The sequence below is a fragment of the Drosophila gunungcola genome (assembly GCF_025200985.1).
Source record: "Drosophila gunungcola strain Sukarami chromosome 2L unlocalized genomic scaffold, Dgunungcola_SK_2 000007F, whole genome shotgun sequence".
In the NCBI taxonomy this organism is placed as follows: domain Eukaryota; kingdom Metazoa; phylum Arthropoda; class Insecta; order Diptera; family Drosophilidae; genus Drosophila; species Drosophila gunungcola.
In genome coordinates, this window is record NW_026453162.1 from 379,990 (window position 1) to 399,493 (window position 19,504).

Genomic DNA, 19,504 nt, shown 5'->3' on the forward strand with positions numbered 1-19,504 from the left:
CTGGTCTGACACACCTTGACTTAAATTGGTTCATTGTAATTCCGCGCGGATCTTTAAATCGCCTAGACCAAGTGTCGGCTGCTCTGTTGCAGCTGAGCACCGCATAGCTCCCATCCGGTCGCTTTCATGAATCGCTGGACATTTTAGGCTTGCATAAGCCATTGAATCTTTTTTCTCGTTTCTGCAGCTTCTGTAGAACTCGTTTTGAGGTGCTTCTATTGGCATTCGTGCCCACCAGTTGATGGCCTGTTAGCACCCGTACTTGGAATGGATAAGTCTTAGTAGTTCTGAAGTTCTAATGAGCCTTGTTTGGCGATAAATGCGACAGTGTCTCAGGTTTTGCAAGGCTAGGTTTGCTAGTCGTTTGTATTGGTTTATTATGTTTAGCTTAAACTGCGAAGCCTTCTCATGTGGAGACTTGCGACAGTGTGATACATGTATTAGTGCTTCCCATATCGCATAAGCTAACGCTTGGAAGATGAGGCGATCCGGAAGCCTGAAGGCTGATGTTGAGTTGATCAGAATGTAAGCCTTCACTGAAGTAATTTTCTTATTTTGAGACGTCAGTGCAGACACTGACTGCTTCTGTTGGGCCCGACCGAACGTGCTCCCGGTCATTTCTATGTTTAATAAGCCGCTCAAAGCATTTAGAAGCAAGGATGTCAGACTTATAGGTCTGATATCCATAGTAGTTGAATGTGAAGCTTTACCCGAGAAAGCGGGTAAGAGACTGAGCTTGTTTTTGATCCGGGCCCTTTAGCCAGGTTGACTCACGGTCCAAGTTGGAATGGTGCTATGTGGTTTTATAGGGAGGGGAAATTGTGTAAAGTAACTTATAAGATGCGGCTGAACAACTCGCATCGTCGGTACTACTGATAGGCAGCGACAGAGACCATCTGGCTGTCCGGGCCTGCTTATTACAGTGGTTTTGGTCTAACGGAACTTGTATAACCCCCTACTTATATTCACAGATGATCCTGTAGGGCCGTTCGCTATCCGCAACACGTGACCCGCTCGGTCGCCTTTAGCTGGGCGCCCTCAAAACCATCTAACACGGTAACACGAAAATAATCTTATCATCAGGTATTTTGCGTTGCGTTGGAGTTCCCTGCGAAGACTTTGCTGTAAAGATAAGACTCAAGAAACCTTCTAGTGTATTCAGGGTCATTGTGGAATTGGCACTTCAATATTCCAGATGTTCAAAGGCAGAACTAATTTCTGTTGTTATTTATTTATTTATTTGGTGTATTGTTAACAATTAACTGCTTAAATATTTCTACAAAGCTATGTATAAAAATAAGAAAGAACGATATAGTTGAGTTCCCCACCTATTAGTTACCCGTTACTAAGTTTACAAAAGTTTAAACTAAATGTTCCCCCCACAACACAATCGGAGTTTAGGTGGCGCCAACTGTCGAACTGCATTGCCAACACTAGTAGCTAAGAGCGAGAAGCAACCCCATCCCTCGCTTACATTTATTTTATTCTTGAAGCGATCTGTCGATTAGATGACTTAATACCTTCTTAAATAAAATCTACCCATAGAAAAGAAAGGGGAAAGAAAGACGTAAAATTAGGAGCTCCTCAAAAAATGCGTTAAATTGCAATAAAAAGCTCCACAAAGTTTTCTTTATTTCCGTTTTGTGCACTAAAGGTGAAACTAATAAAACTTAATTTTCTATAAATAAAAGCTAACACTCACACAAATTACACTGGTAATATATAAAAAAAAACACTAAACACTGACTCCTGCAGCGGATATGGCTTCCTGCAGTTAGCGGCTGATGCAGCGCTTAGCAATATATGTTTGTAGAAATTGAAGTGAGCATCCCGAAAATTGCCCAATAGTGTACTTATTTTTTGAAATAATTAATCAATACACACCTTACTGTCGGAGCTACCTGTACGATAACTTTGTTTCAGTCCAAGGAAAAGTGACCAAACAGTCACTTACACCATGGTTTAATAATAAAATTAAGTTGGCAATAAAATCGCGAAATGTCGCGAATCAAAACAGGGAAAAGGTACAGGACTCCGCAACACTACGGTTAATTAAAGTTATTAAGACACACAGTGAATAAACTAATTGAATCAGCTAAGACCAACCTCTGTAGTCGTAGATTTAAAAATTCAACATCAACTAGTCTAACATGGAGGGAAATGAAGTATTTAGGAATAGGCAAACAAAATTCAACACCGGCTTAGGATGGCAAAATACACTCATAGAAAAAAATTCCCAAAATTTAGAAATCTCGCCTTTAAATCGGCTAGTCTTTAATTCAATGACAAAAATTTCTTGATTCAAGAAAAAATTGTAATTAAAAATGGAAATCCTTTCTGATTGTAAGCTTTTAAGAAAAAAACTTTCTTAAAAATAGGAAACAGACTTAATTTTGTTTTTTTTTCGGACGACAACAGCAACAAAAATTGTATAGTTTTTAAAGGTGAATTTGCTTTTGAGTTCCATAGAGCAATATCTCTCAAAAATAGAAAACCAGCCTTTGACTTACAAAAGCAATTGGACAGAAAAAGAACGGTAAAATACGAAGTAAACGATGTCAGTCGGATGACTTTGCCGAAAGCTCAAAGGGCGTTCGGCTCAGCAATGTCATTCATTAGGTTTTTAAAGGAGAAATCGCTTTTGAAAAGCAGCATTTAACTGAGCCGATTAATGGTAGCCTAGCGGCTAAGTTGCCTGACCAGAAATCTGTGCAGTAAGTCTAAGCAACACGAGTTCGAATCCCCCATCTCGAGATTCTTTTTTTTTTGTATTTGATGAAAAAGGGAAATCACTCACGTGTATATAGTATCAGATTCTAAACCAACTCTGAAAATATATGATTGTGATTTTTTTAACATGACTCGTCCAAGCTGACGAAACAGTCATTACTTTTGACGCTCATTCTTTGAGTGCGAACATAGCCTAGTGTTACAATGTCCAACTCCCGCGCGGAAGGCCTGGGTTCGATTCTCTCCGACGACCAAATAAAAGTGTGAGTTTTTTCAAGTTTTTGGTATTATTTGTGCATTACAATGTTCTAATGTGAATTTTAAAAATCAAGTTTATCTTTATCTTATTCTCCCCCCTAGTTACAGTTTAATTAAATTGCATGTGTGTTTAGCTAGCGGGGTTTTCTTCTCGTCGCGCGCTTCATTTGCGCGAGTAGCTTGCACGTCGAAACTTGTCAGTGTGTGTATGTCGCCGACTGCAATTTCATACAACTACTGTTCGTGTCGCGACGCGTCCTCTGGCAGAACTCTGACAAATTATCTTATTTTTAAGAAATATATTTATTGCTTTAAGAAATATTTTTTCTTGTTTCAAGAAATATTTTTTCTAAATTTAAGAAATATTTTTTCTTGATTTAAGCAATAATATTTCTAGACTTAAGAAATTTTATTTCTTGGTTTAAGAGCTGAATTTCTTGTTTGAAGAAAGGAATAACCATTCATTAAAGAAAGAAATTTTCTTCAAATGAAGAGACTCGCCTTTGGCGAAAATTTAAAGGCGATTTTACTAGATTTTAAGAAGAAATTTCTATGAGTGTAGAGGAACTGAATCTAAGACTGTCAGAAGGCAATGTACCTGAAATCTGCAATAACAACAGGTTTAGATTTCTGTGTGTGAAGTGATTGTCAATATTCCTAAAATAAAGTCAGATACAGTTGGACTGGACGGTACCAACGCAAAATTTTTTAAGCTAAAATCCTACGATTCATTACGCACATTTTCATAACTGCCTTAACGTTTCCAGACAGTTGGAAAATCTTAATATTGTCCCCGCCCCAAAGGAAAACAAAGAAGAGAGGCCGATTTCTATCCTATCCCTACACTTATCTGTCAAAGGCCTTTGAAAATATAAGGTCAAGTAAAAAAAGAAATCCATTATTTGTCCATAAAATTCAAAGCTTTTTTTATAGGAAGAATTTTTATTTATTTAAGATAAGCAGCATTTTTTTCTACAATCGATTGTCATTTTAATAATCATTGCATAATACCCCTCTCAAAAAATCCTTCTTCCTTATTTGCAAAAAACTGAGCCAGACGGTTTTCACAGTCCTCTCTTGTAGCTAAATTTACACTATCCAAATCGTTCGACATTGATAGGAAATGATGGTAGTCATTTGGTGCGATGTCCGGGCTATAAGGTGGATGCAAAAGAACCTCCGATCCAAGCTCTCGGCGCTTATGGCGAGTCGCTATTGATGTGTGTGGTCTAGCTATGTCCTGATGGACATTTGCCTTTCCTTTCCTATTTGCCGAAGCGGGGCGCTTCAGGGCAATAGCTTCCTTCAGACGGTCCAATTGTTGACAGTACAAAGCCGAATTAAGTGTTTGACCATAGGGCACATAGTAGATAATTCCTTGCCAATCCCACACACAGCAAAACCTTTCTGGCCGCCAATCCTGGCTCAGCCAGCGCCTGGACCGGCTCATCCTTCTTCGACCACGACCGTTTTCGCCTCACTTTGTCGTAAGTGACCCACTTTTCATCACTATGCGCTTCATAAACGGGTCCGTTTTGTTGCAATTCGCAGATCGAAATTCGGTCCTAAAGTTTTTTTTTAAGCTCATGTGGCACTCATACATCAAACTTTTTTGTGTATCCAGCCTTTTTTTAATGGTTCCAAACTGTTTTTGAGCAATGTTTAGCTCCTGGGAAATAAGATAAGACCATCTACTACATTTAAATTTTCAGATGATTGGCTTGCGCTTACGCCATTGTCAAACGTTTATCGAGCTCTTAAAGCGTTTGTGCAACCGATCACTAAACTTTTCTAAAAAGCTTTTATATATAATGGCTGCCCATATTAATTCGTTTATACAAGAAAATGCATTATTAAACAATAGGATGTCCGGGTTCCGGAAAAACCGTTGGACGTCAGCAATCAATATCGAACGATTTATGTGATTATGCTGACAGATCCTATATGACCCTCCTAGTACTTCTCCACGCCTAAATTAAAAACTCAGTTCAGATTTTCAAAAACTGCCGTCAAACTTATGTCATCGTCGTCTATCTCTTGTAATGTCTAATGTCTCCTTTTCTTTTGTATTTTTAAAACGTGGTGTGCCTGAAGGTTCTGTTCTATGTCCGTTGTTGTTTACTCTTTATTTGAATGCGTGTTATCAAATTGTAGTGTTCATATGTACGCAGATGATGTCCAGATGTATGAGAGTCGTCCCAAAGTAAAATAATTGATTGTGTAAATATACGTAATCGTGAACTTGTCGAAATAAGCAACTGGGCAAAAGATAACGGCTTCGGACTTATTCCGGCGAAATCTAAGTGCCTTATAATGAAATATAATAATAGAGAGTGAAACTAATTTAAGTTCCCCTATTAATAGGTTTTTAAGTAAACAGTACGCTGACCTGAAACGATCTCATTAACTACGCTGTAGGAAAGACTATGGTCTACTTAGTTCAATCTATCCGGTTAGAAATTATTTACCTAGAAATATACGTCTGTTGCTTGGCAAATCATGTCTGGTTCCAAAACTCCTCTATGGGGTTGAAATTCTTGCAAATTGTGACTCAATCAGCCCGCACAAAATTAAAATAGCACACAACAGCATTGCGAGATTCGTATTCAATCTGCATCGATTTGATCACGTCACTGGATTTTCGTATAAATTATTTGAACTCCACTTGGCAGACTGGATGAAAATGAGAGTGATGGTTTACTTACAAAGAATAATTTTTTTCTAAAGAGCCAAACTGTCTTTTTGAAACACTTAGAGTATCCACTTCGCGAAGAGCAACCACAATTATTAAAAAAAGGCATGGCGCAAAATAAAGATACCGACCCTAGCTTTAGCACTAAAATATATATAATTAAAATTTTTTTTGTAGCGTTTAATAAAAATTATTGACTGCAAATTAACTTTCCTCTATGACTAGCGCATTAAATTTAAAGTATTATACTTGTAGCGTTAGGAAAAACTTTTTAAATAAATTAAATCAAATTAAATTATGGCCGTAATACACACACAGAGTCCAATATCTAAGGTCTGTCATGTCTCATATCTCAAAGTGATGTGTCAGTGGCTGTGGCTTCGTTTTAAAATAAACTTGCGCAGCATAAGGATTGCTAGAATTTACACATTAAATACAAAATCTTTATAGGTATAGAGACAGACGGACATGGTTCGATCGACTCGGCCATTGATCCTGATTAAGAATATATATACTGAAAGTTTAATACTAGTTTGTAAAAATAAAACAAAGCGCGAACTTATTGGCGAAAATAAACAAATAAACAAGCGAAATATTGCGACTTAGATAAGCGTTGATGAAGTTGATCTTCAATCTTCAAACAATTTCTTTAAGAACTTTTTTAAGCTAAGTGGCGAGAAACGGGGAGAATAAACAAATAAACAAGCGAAATATTGCGACTTAGATAAGCGTTGATGGAGTTGATCTTCAATCTTCAAACAATTTCTTTAAGAACTTTTTTAAGCTAAGTGGCGAGAGACGGGGAGAATTCGAAAGAACGAATAAAAACTGGCATTCTCCATCTTGAGTCCGCACGTCCCTCGGCTTATCCTCCACCGCTGGGGACGACGACCAATTCTCCCACGCCGATGTGTGGCTCCTCCTGGTGCCATCTGCTGCAGGCTTGAAATGTACTGCCGGGACCATCGCCAGAACCTTTGCTGAAGCGACAAGACACCTCGCCAACGGCGCAAGCAGGACAGGTTCACTTGGTCCGGGAGTGCTTCCGATGGTGGGGCCAGAAGGGCGCCGCCGATGAGCAGATGACCGGGGATCAGGGCTTCACCGTCGTTCGGGCGCTGCCTAGATCTCCGAGGGGCCTGCAGCGGCTTGCAGCAAAAGCACTGCATGCACGACCGAACTGTTCGTCGGCAGACTTCTTGAGCATTAACTAGACATTTTTTCTTGCGCAGACGACTTTCGAGAGCTCGTGGGCCAGCGTAAAATTCGTAGCAGGTATGACACATAGCATCTGATGAAAAGTGAGCTTTTAGACAGCAACAACGGGAATTTGGCTTCGTATGGGATAGGAGCATTTAATAACCTACCCCAAACACGTAGCAATGTCGAGGAACACCAATCTCATTTATTTTCCTAAATAAAAGGGTTTAGCTGTATATTCGTTGCTACCGGTTTTTTTTTCTGAATTTTACTTATGTCGTCCCTGAATTATTGATAGCTTCAACAACTTTCTCCAAAGCGAAATCCAGTTCTCTTGGCGAAATATTTTTTTCAAAGGGCTTGGACACCTTTCTGCACCTTTGAATAAACGGAAAATCCACACGAACATTCTCAGAAGCTTCTGGTGCGACGAAAATTAATCTATCTTCTGAAGCAAATAATTTGGCTCTGGGCTCACTACGAGAGCTAGAGCCGATTTGCGTAGCTCCATCGACACTACATCAGCTGACAGTTCGAAATGTTTATTTACAGGCCAATTATTTTCTGAGTCGAGCAAGAACGAAGGCGCACCGAACCAAATGGTCGTTGTAAAATCCTCTGCGTCACATCCTATGGACACTATGTCTGCTGGGTTGATCGAAGAATGGGTTTTGATCCAGTGTAAAGTGATCTCGGAATCTGTCCACAGGAAACAATTCTCAATGGGACAATTTAGCTATAGCCTGACTCGATTATAGAGGTCTGCTAAAAGGTGAGGCAAAGTTTTCGTCTTGAGGGGAGCTACTTTCGATTTGGCGGTCAATAAAAACACTTTCAAACATTCAGCAGTTTGAGTGCGAACTTAGATGCACGCTCCATACGCTCTCATGGAAGCGTCAGCGAAACCATGACTTTGAATCAGGACTTGTGGATCTGTGGTTTGAAAAGTCAAGCAGTCACCGACAAAATATTTTGTTTTGTCGCGCGAAGATCCAGGAAAGAGTCATCAAACCGAAATTGAAAGTAATCTTTAACCGGTAACCAGACTATGCTAAGTGTCATAGTTACGTCATTGCAGACCTATCAGATGCGGATAACTCTGGGCAAATTGAAAACCACTTTGCAGTTAAATCCTGCCTTGCAGGTCCTCAACGAATCGTCAATATAAAAATCGTTCTAAGCCCCTAATTGCCCAAAAGGGTGCTGGCGAAGTTCCTTATGTAACGGTATTTAACTTAACGATTTTCAGAACCTCAGAAGGATCTCGTCTCCATACTATGAGCTTAAAATTTCGGTCAGCTTCGTCCACCATTATTTGGCTATACCCTGGCAAACATGCGCAATCTAAACCGAAGCAGAGTCGAGTACAGCTCCTCTTGAACGGTGGGACCTACCAGCAAGATGTCATTCAACGGCACCTGTGTCGATGCTCGGCACGATGTATCGAAAACTACTCTCAACTTGGTTGAAGTACTTTGTGGCCTTAGAACGCATTGGAATGAAATAGTGCGGAGTATTTGGAACTTTGTCATTGGTGGAAAACATGTGGAAATATATTCCTCTATGAATTTAAGATACATCTTCTTCTACAAAGGGTCCTTTGACGATTGTCTTTAACTATTTTTCACAAAGTTGCTGCTCAGGAGTATGGACTTTCTGCAGGGTTGTGTCAATTGACTCCAAAGCTTCCTCCTGGGAGCTGAAATTTACCACTTGTTCAACCTTTGTGTTATTTCAGAGGCACATCTCCCAAACACTATCCAGCCAATAACCGCTTTTGTAAGATATCAGGCCGCTGCTGTAGCCAACAGATTAAAGTTTAAAGAACGTACATGCACCAATAAGTATATCTATTTTTCTGCCAACTGAATATTATCAGGTGTTCACCACTTGATCCGGATGATAACTATAAATATTTCTTAGGATCCATAAATCGGACGACAACTGGCTGTTCAGTACTCGCGACTTTATGTATTTTTTTTGTAGCTTGGGCATAACTCCCACCAATGCCTCGTAAGCTCAAGCACACGTCCTCCCTTGTAATTTTGAGTCTCTAAGCGAACTCATCATCCACAAAGTTTATTTGTGAACCTGAGTAGAGCAACGCTCGAGCCGGTACAAACATGCCACTTTTAGTTTGAACGATCACAGTAACAGTTGCAAGAATGACTCTTTCCAATGCAGTTGCATGTCAAACATGCGAAATGGATGTGTGTATGTGTAGCAACGTGTGGTGTGAAGAATTGCACACTCTGCATCGGTTTGATTTCCATTTTTTGACAGTGGCCCTTTCATTGGCTTTGACAGGGTCGTTCCTGGCAGCGACAAACGTAAAACTCCTATTTCCCGTCTTGTTAGGGTTTTGGGCTTGGAAACCTCTTCCGTTACCATTCGTTAGTATCGCCTGTACGGGGCTGCCTCACATTCGCTCTTAAAAGACAACGAGGTATAATCTAATTGTTCTTCCCATTTTCTTTTAGTTCCTACATAAACCTTGCTCATTTTCATATGTACTAAAATAGTATTAGTAATCATCCCCAATAGACAGCAAGGAGTCATACAAAGCTGTGACCGTGTCGATGAGGGTTCTCAAGGCTGTAGTTGAGGGCAGAACATTTTTTTTTGCAAATTAAAGAGGTGTCAATAAGTTGTCAAAAAAATAAGGCAATCATTATCATACACCCGCTTCAGGCTAGCAAGAGTTTTTACAGAGAGTTATTCATTGTAGATCGCTTTTTGTTTGTCAATTTCATCTTTTAATTCAAGAATGCCGAGGTCCCTGTGGATGTTTTTGTGCCCCAGTGATAGTCCTCAGGAGTTTTGATTGGCACGATGTATGATGTCTATATTGCTGCTGCTCGTGTTCCCCAATATCTGGGAGCCATATGTCCAGATGGGCTGGAAAGTAGAATTGTACAGCAGGACCCTGTAGTCTGCTGGCTTTTAGTTTTGGTGTAGTTTCTTGCATTCGATGGGTCTTCTCCAGGTTAGTCGTCTGTCTAGGTGAACGCCGTTGACTTGGGGAATTATGCGTACTGTTCAATGATAGTGGAGGGCATGTTTGCCTGTTTGCATTTTTGTTCATTTATTTTTATACGCCAGTCAGATAGCCACCTCTCTACTAAGATGAGGTGACTGGCTAGTTCTGTTATTGCTCGTCAGCGAACGTAGATGTTTTAGCTGCTCATCCGATGTATATAGGATGAACATAGTAGGTTCATACGACTCAAGTACCTTATGAGTGTATGTATACATGAGGCCATCGCGCCAGACTCGATCGAAAGCTTGAGATACATCGAGGAATATTACTCTGCAGTATTCCCTATGCTAGTTTCTGATGTTATTCTGTTAACTTGTTCGATTGTAACATGGTTTTGACGGCAGCAAAATTGATGTGCCGGGATAACATTGTGTGCTTCCAGATATGATATTGATCCAACAATTTAGACAGACACGATAATAAACTTATTGGTCTGATATTAGATTTTTTCCATTTTCTAGGATAGTAGCCGAGACGTTTTATCCCATTAAAGAGATTTCAAATAACCTCGATAGCAGAGTTTGGAAATTCAATTATCATTTTTGGGGTTCTAAGGTCACCGCTCGGGGCCTTTTTCTGTTTCAGTTCCCCTATGACTTTCGCGATCTCCTTTTAATGAAACAGTGTTGGTATGGAATTAGTTTCAGATTTGGTTTGTGGTAACACAAATGGACCAGTGGCTCTTTCATCGCCGCTGCGGGCCCAGCTACCTGGTGAATTTCTTTATCGGAGTGACTGTTTCGATTGGAGAGCTCTGATTCTTCAGAGCTTGGTTTAGTGTGCGAGATGCTTCCTTAAGACGTTGTTTTGAGAATGGCAATCTGTTGGTATGCCAGTCGATGTCTGTTTCGATGTTGTGCTGAAGAGTTAGTTCAATGTGGGAACTTCTATACTTTTTATATTTTAACCAGTTGGTTCTGTGCGATGTCAGTCTGTGGGGATGGTCTTTGGTTTCTGGGCCTTGAAAATGAGTTATTAGCACTGGCGAATGTTCAGATAAAAGATCCGAAAGCGCTTCGCCGCTTATAATGTTGCGTGAATTGTTTTCTTTCACCGCAAAATCTGTGAAGTCAGAGACTTTTCTGGGGTCTGCTGGCCAGTATGTGGGGCTACCAGGGGAAACATAGTCCATATTGTTGCTCAGTTTTATGATTGTTTTAGACAATAACCTTCCTTTGGGAGGCACGAGTCGTAATCCCCAGGGCGTATGTTTAGCATTATAGTCCCCTGCAGCTATGAAGCAATCTCCAAGTAAGTTGTAAAAATCAATGAATTGTCCTTTAGAAATTTTTAAGTTGTATATAGAAAGGTTTCCGTTACCTGGCTGCACTATAATAGACCTGCAAGTAATTAGTTGCAAACCCTTGTTGAAAATGGTGCTTGATGCGTTCCCTAATTAGGATTCCGGTTCCGCCGTGGGCTTTACCATCTGGATGGTCTGTGCGTTAGAGGGTGTAACCTCTTATATGGAAGTTGTATTTGCTTGTGAGGTGCGTCTCTAGCAGTAGCTTAATGTCGATATGAATTACATAAGGAACTGTGTTATTTCAAATTTGTGCCGGGAAACGCCATTGACGTTCCACATGGTTATTCGTAGATTTGCCATCAACTAATTGGACTGCTTAGCTGCAAGCAACTGTAAGACCATTTTCTGGTTTTGAACCAGTGTTTGCATGGTCGTTTTCATGAAGGACGTAAATTTCATCTTAGTTTGTTGCATGGTAACCATTACTGATTCCAGAGTGCTTTGTGAATGTCCTGGGACCTGCTGAAGGCTTCCTAGATTGGACTGGAGTGGGTTTTTTTTTTAGTGATTTCCTCCGCTGTGGAGCTGCTGAAACTTGCTTCCACATTTGCTCTTTTGGGTGACTTGCTTCTTGACAGGGCAGTCTGCGGAAATACCCAGACTGTTGTCCTAGTGTTGGCTTGGGCTGTTCCTTTAATGTGGCTCTTCCACCGTAATTCTTCGGTGCAATAGGTATTGCTGGCTTTCTACGTTTTTGGACCTTATTTGTTTCTTTATTGTTGCAATACATTACATTGAAAGTGCAAGGTGGTAAGTAAGTAAGAAATAAAGTGAGTGAGTGATTTCTCTGTAGTTCTAGATGGTTTTGCCTTTGCTCTCTCCCAAGTCTTCCAATTCGCTGACTTCGCCGCGCCTTTTCAATTCGCTCCTTCTGTGTACTGAAGTCATCATCGATTAGCTGTGATTAAAACAGCTGCAGCTTCTGTTTTTGAATACTTAGTCGACTGTTAGCCTGGGCTGTTAACTAAATTATGCTGGTGACCGTAACTCCGGATCATGCAGCAACATATAGAATGCACTTCATTATTTGTTGCGGCTTTTTGTTCTTGTTAATGATGTTACTAACGTTAGTAGTGGGGACTTACTTAACCGGCGGTCGGGAGCGGCGGTCGTCGGGTGCGGCGGACCCTAAACCCATGGTGCTTGTCTAGGATAAGCCGGATTCGCTGCTCCCGTAAGATTCTTAATTAAAAATTACTCTTTTTGATCAAAACTATCAAAATTATAATTTCACACCTTCGCGCACAAGCAGTCGTGAGGACACACAAGTGGGTGGGGGTTGAGATTAGAGCTCGTGGGTATGCGGGTTCACTTTCTCGTACCCATTCTTACTTTCACACCTTCGCGCACAAGCAGTCATCAGGACGCACAAGAGGGTTGGGGTTGAGATTAGGGTTCGTGGGTATGCGGGTTCACTTGCTCGTACATTTTCTCAAACGATAAGGATCGGTCCGAACATTTGGCGAGAATATTTAGAAACCAAATAAAACGAGTGAGTTCCATCGGATATCATGTACACTGATAATGAAATTTGTATGTGAATGCATTTGGAAAAAATTCAACTGATTATAAAACCGTTAAAAACCACCCGCTCCCGCATATTCCAGCTACTTTCAGCTTAAGGCTTTGGGAAATGTCCATGGTTGCAATGCAACATCTTAAGCAAATTTTAACCCTAACCTAAGGACAAGGTTGATACACCATCAATATTTACCTACAACCTGAACCCTCCTACACCACGTTCACCACCCGATAGCTTGTTATATCCTTGTATTGATTTGACTTCTGATATCCATTAGACAGGTGTCTGGGCGGTTTTCTATATTCAAGAACCAATCGGATTGGTTCTAGGAGTAAAACATACCTGTATGCACTCCCTGTATATGTCAAACTGTTAAGTGAACATTCTAGACTATAAAAATGACACCACTCAAATTGCTCAGGATCAGTTCTTCAAATGCCTCAGTACTGCATACCAATGGATGTAACTGTGCAATTCATTGACTCCGAGGACGAGGTGGAAGTACCCCCTACCCAAGACTCGGATGTAATTATTATTGAAAACACAGATCAGGAGCCTCTGGATGCTTCCGACTCTCAGGATGCGGTTGAGCTGGTCCTACGAGGCGTGTTTGCGCCTGCTACAGTGTCAACCCAAACGGAGCCTATTGGAGCTGACTATGGCTCCCTTGAGTGGAGCGATTTTCCATTGGGGAGGACCACTGAAGAAGTTTTGAATCAACTAATACGGGACGATAAAGACGATGAAGACGATGATAAATTTCAATGTGGACAGAGATTTGAATTGGACGAAGCTTTCTCAAACTCTCAAGGCAATACGTTTCCAGATGATGATCACATCTTTGATCAGATCATCGAGTCCAACCCCTCGAACGAATATTTAAAAATGATGGATGACGACGAAGATCATAACCTACTAGACGTTTTATTTGATCTGGGATTGTATTTTCCATGTTGAAAAAAAAATTATAATAAATAAAAAACCTTTTACAAAAATGCAGTTGTTAAAATTGTTTTTTCTTTATTTGATAATTTTCTTGTGCCTTGCGAATGCTTTTTAAGACTGCATCGTGCTTCAACAGGAGATGAGCGTTATAATCATATCGCAACCAGAATGTTTGTACTTTTGGACAGAAATAACAGCAATAATATGACGTTATTGATTTTTGATAATTAAAGTTATGTAACTTTAAGATATGATTTTTGAGGCCTATGCGTCTAGTAAACGATTTTATTTCTGGACACAAATCACAAAGGAACTTCCTCATTTTAATTTAAAGAAATATAAACTGAGTTTTCTTTAAAAATGTTGTCTTATATAGGGTCATGGGTACATTTTTTTTGTAACTATTTACTTATTTAAAAAAGAGATAGATATAATAATGTAAACATGAAAGCGTTACATAATTTGAACTATGTTTCGTATATGTTTTCTTATAAAGAGACATAGATATATTTTTCTGTAACTATTTCTTAAAGATAGAGATAGCTATAATAAAGTATATATGAAAATATAGCATAGTTATGTGTTTTAGTTTTATTGTGTTTGTGTATATATGTATGTATAAAAGAGAAAAAAGATATCGGTATATTTTTCATGTTCTGGATAGTATAAAAGACCAAGTAATCTTAGGTAAATCAATTAGTACAATTAGTAAATAGATCATAAAGTAATTTTTGTTGATTTCTTAGGACTTCTTAGAGACATTGAACGAATTGAAGCCTGTGATTAGTTATACAAAAATTGAAAATCTATGTATTGGATTCGAGTATAAGATCGCTGAATGCAAGTTGAAAAAGACACCATATGGAACCAAAGTAGCTCTTTATTTAACAGACAAGGACAACAAAGATGTTTGGCTATTTTTACCTAAAAGTTATGTAAACAAATTTTGTACTAAGACACCATATAGGAAATTAAATGAGAACGGAATTACTCATATAATATATAAAGGAAAAGATGTAAATAGATATAGTTGTGCGCAAATAGAATTTTTGTCAGTAAATAAGAATGAGAAATAAATGCATTTTTCCAATATAAAGCCAACATCAGTCTTAAAGACAAGGACAACAAAGATGTTTGGCTATTTTTACCTAAAAGTTATGTAAACAAATTTTGTACTAAGACACCTTATAGGAAATTAAATGAGAACGGAATTACTCATATAATATATAAAGGAAAAGATGTAAATAGATATAGTTGTGCGCAAATAGAATTTTTGTCAGTAAATAAGAATGAGAAATAAATGCATTTTTCCAATATAAAGCCAACATCAGTCTTAAAGCAATCGTAAGAAACGATCACTTCTCCCTTAAAATGTACGCTCAACAAATTGAAGTCTTTTTGATGCAATTTGAGTTGACATGCTTTTCGAACAACACTTGGAGAGGCTTAAATACCTTAAGGCTACTCTGGAGGATTTGGAGGAAAAGGAGCTAATTCATTCTAAATTTGGATTCCATTACAAACTTTGTCCCTGGAGCGATGATGATGCCACGTCTGGCCCTGACACATGCCAGTGTCATATGCTGCCTGTATTAGAAAAAGAAGCCCTTAGTCTTATGCTTAGATATTATAAGTTTAGCCGACGATTGTATCGAACTGAAACATTTAATAAACTAAATTAATTATCTTTTAAAAACTCGAATTTTATTTTTTAAAATGGGACTTAAACATTTTAAGTATTATTTTGTCATTGTATGAGAAGTTATTTTTCTTGAAATATTTTAAGAAATTTTTAAGTGATTTGTTTTTATTTTTAAATAGGCCATACAGCATGCAATAGTGACCGCAGGTATTAGAAAAATATCCCTATAGTTGTTGCTTATTACAAAAGTATTTATAAGCGTTTGATCTTAAAAATGTTACGAATTCTTTTTTCTGGGGATATTGTCCATATGAATCGAAAAATTCTGCTGATCTGCGACTATTAAAATAAAATGCAATCCAATGAGTTCCGGGCTGATCTGAAGTGTCGGTGTTTGCAATAATTAGAGCAGGATATTTTAAAATGGTTTTGGGTAGCTGGTCCGAAGGAAAAACTCCTTTAAAAATTGATTGTGTTTTGGCATGTTTGGAAAGCAATTGTTGAATTTGTAAAGTATTCATTTTAAAATAGCGTTCGAATATTTCTATGTTTATCAATATCAATCATGGAATCATATTCACAGTATACCAGACAAGTAACTGCTTCACTTAGGGGTTCTGAAAATCTTCCTTCGATTCGTATAGTGCCTTGTGTCATCAAATTTGAGCATACAGTGGAATTTGAATTATCAGTAGTTAGGTCAAAGGCTTATATGAAACTGTTAGTATCAAACATTTCCTTGGTTATTTGTAGACCACGATCATAATGCTTTATTCCAGTCGATCTGAATAGCATATTATAACTTCTAGAGCTTTGAACATTTTCAGCGTTCGAGTAATCAAATTCTAAGGCCTGGGAAGGAACTTGAACTCCGTTAACCATTAAATTAAAGCGTTGCATTTTAAAATGTTCAAAATGAAATGGATCTAAGCCTCGGTTTCCTGAGTATGAGCGGTTTTTAACCATACTAAAAGCCAAGAAATTGGGTAGTTGCCCAATAACTGCGTTATCTATCGATAGTGTATTGTTGCCTGGATATATTGTAAAAGATTTGACTTCTACTTTACTGAATGGGTATAAAGCATTTTTTGTTTGTAAAACATGATGATGAGCCAATAAAATGCTTGGGTTAACTGTTATATGATTCATAAAGAGTTGTGCTTCTAGTATCTTTAAATTTGATTCAGTTTCATTTTCCATTAAATAAAATGCTGTTTTTTCAATGTTAAAATTAATTCTTAGATCTACATTATTAAGAAGCAGTTTGCTTTGGTTAAAAATATCACCATGAACTTTTCCGATTAATTCGACCTTATTACTATTTTAGAAAATATTTTTCAGAGTTTCATTAGTGGCTGGATAACCGTATTTTCCTGCTGTTAATCCTCCAAAATTCGGGAAATAGCCTTGGGAAGCCAAGTGGCTTTCTGATGCATCACTTCCATAGTTTAAAATTGTTTGCAAATAAGCTCTATAATGATAATTATTATCACTCTGCGATACTAATATGTTATTTAAATAAACTGAGGAACTTCTAAATATTGCATGTAAAATATTGTTTACTACACCGACAGCGTTTCCTTCAATGACGTTATTATCATTTTTTTTGAGTTGCACCACAAGCCGTAAATAAACATTTTATAAGTCTCGATATGTTTCACCATTTCCCAAGCAAACAAATTCAATTGAGGAGGCGCCGTCCAAGGATGCAATAGGATTGTATGAGACTTCTTCAGTTCTTAGAATAGAACTTTGCGTAGGGTGTGGTGTAAGCAAATCTAGTTCGCTTTTCATACATTCAATATGGTTACTCATTTTACTTTAGAAAAAAAATATCACTAATATTCAATTTCCTTGATTTTTTTTTCCTTTTTGATGGTGGTGGGTATGTTTACCTTGTCGTTTAGAAGTTAAATGATAACGATTTTTTCTCGACCCGCGCTTTTTATTCCTTTTTCCGCTACCATTTTGAGAGCGTGTCATTTTATTTATTGCTTTATTTGAGAGATTTGTTAACGCAATCTTGCTCTGTTCTTGAATAATATTTCTTAAGGGCTTTCGGCCAAATTCATTTATTACTGCTTTACCAGTCTCTGCAGCCTGATTTTTTATAGCAGTTATACCCGAAAGGAAAAGGGTAATTAAAAAGACCGCTAAAAAATTTCCAATTCCTCGTCCTTGCTGAATAATTCGTGGAGACACATACAGACTGCCAATATTATTTAGTCCGGCACCGCACTGATTCACATAATATCGTTATAAGATTTCACCATAATGACTATTCTTGTTCTAATTAAACATCATTGGGGTATGTATTATTTATAGGCTTAACCTTCTTTTTTTTCTAAAGTGTAGAGTTACAAAAATCGCAACAGCTGAAGTTTCAAAAGGAACCTTATATCCATTTGAATCAGTAATTAGTATTGAGATTTCCTTTGGAGACCATATATCTAAAGGATAATATTTAATATTTTTAAATTGAATATTTCTTTCTTTTCCATTATAATGCATTACACGAATACATCGAGGTCTTTTACAACCTACAGACCTTGGTTTGATTATGTCAGTATAAATAAAAATCAATCCATTTTAAGGTATTTTAGATTCAACAAGAACATTTGAGTATCTAAATGTTTCAGCATTTACTAAGCTAACAAATTCAGTTTCTTCAGCTATATTTCTTTCTTTAGTAGTTGTTTTGTTAATGTAATTATTCAGATATATGTCCGTAATGCCTACCTCCCAGTCTTCATTCATGTCCTGTGTTATATTTACAATATTTTTAAATGCACATTTTACATTATCAGGAAATACATTCATTGAATCATTACTAAGCAATGTGACAAACAACTCATTTGAATAACACATCTTTATATTGAAATTTCTGTTATTGATAAGATATCCAATTAATTTTGTTTTTCCCTATTTGCACCGGCTTAGTACGAACCGATCTAGACAACTTTTCTCGTCCTGTTATATATTTTAAATCTTAAAAAGGTAATGAAACCGCTTTAATTTTTTTTAGCTTAACTCTCAATTTGCGTTGTTGATCACAAAGCTTTATTTTTGGTACTGCCAGTTTTTTGATATCCTCTTTTTCGTCTAAAAACGAAGTATCTCTTATTTTTCGTTTAACGTTCAATAAATTTCGTGTTTTAGTTGATTTAAAATCTTCTCCATCACTCTCGGAAGGTAAGTCCACGAACTCTATTTTTTTTGGAAGTGATACATCAGACTTAAACTTTTGTTGAACGTTAACAGAATTAGGAATTTTGTTTGATTTAAAATCTTCATCATCACTTTCAGGGGACCCAAGTGTCGCATCAGTCTTTGGTTTTACTTCAGAAGTCGTAGGTTTTATATCAATCCAATCTGTAGTTTGGGATTCAGTTGTTTTGGTTGGCATAAATGGCGATTTTTGTTCATTTTGAATATTCCATGATTTGTTACGTTTTTTATTTTGATAGAAACTAAGTTCTTGTCTAATTTTAAGCCATTTATCAAAATCACTTATTTTGTTATTATTTAAAATTGGTAAAAATTTTGTACTTATCAATTCATTTTGAAAGGTGTGGGGGTTCATTAAAATTACTTTTTTTTAAACTATGTTTGTTTTTAATCATTTTTTAAAATTTTTCCAAAAACTCCTGAGAGCAACGAACTTAGTAGAATAGGTAAAAATCCACCTTTTTGAATAAGAACTTTTCTCCTTGAATTTAATGTGCGCTTTGGACATGAAAGGTAGCGCAATGCACTATTATACTTTTTTTAGGGAATTTAGATGCGTTTTAGTAACCTTATGATATCCTCGTAATGTGTTTAAAACTATTTCCACTATTGTTTTTACCAGTTCACTATCGCTATCACTATTGTTTATTATTGCTTTTCGTAGTTTATTGCTAGCCTTTTTGAGCACATACAATATGTGTTTGTTCGCTTTCAAGCGACTTAGATTCTTTTTGTAAACCATTTTCTTTGGAATAGCACACCGTACACTCAGAGTTAAAAATGTCTGATGTAAACCGTAAGAGATCGTTAATTCCCTGAGTGAAATCAATAAGTAAATATCCGTGGGGTTGCTCTGTTACTTCTTTATATATTCTAAATAATTCTGTTGGGTTTTCTGGATAAATTTGTCTTGCCAAACATTGAAATTGAAGCTTATCTCG

At 37.5% G+C, this 19,504-nt stretch overlaps 1 protein-coding gene across 11 annotated transcripts in view; it reads left to right on the forward strand.

Annotated features, from left to right (window-relative positions):
* LOC128253226 (protein amalgam) overlaps positions 1–19,504 on the forward strand; it is a 508,116-nt gene that overhangs the window by 164,344 nt on the left and 324,268 nt on the right. Inside the window, exon 1 of one of the 11 annotated variants that reach the window (XM_052981483.1) lies at positions 18,389–18,527. The exons of the other annotated variants lie outside the window; for them this stretch is intronic. The gene's annotated coding sequence lies outside the window, so the exon portion shown is untranslated. Of the gene's footprint in view, positions 1–18,388; positions 18,528–19,504 lie in introns of those variants that run through there. 11 annotated transcript variants of the gene reach the window in all.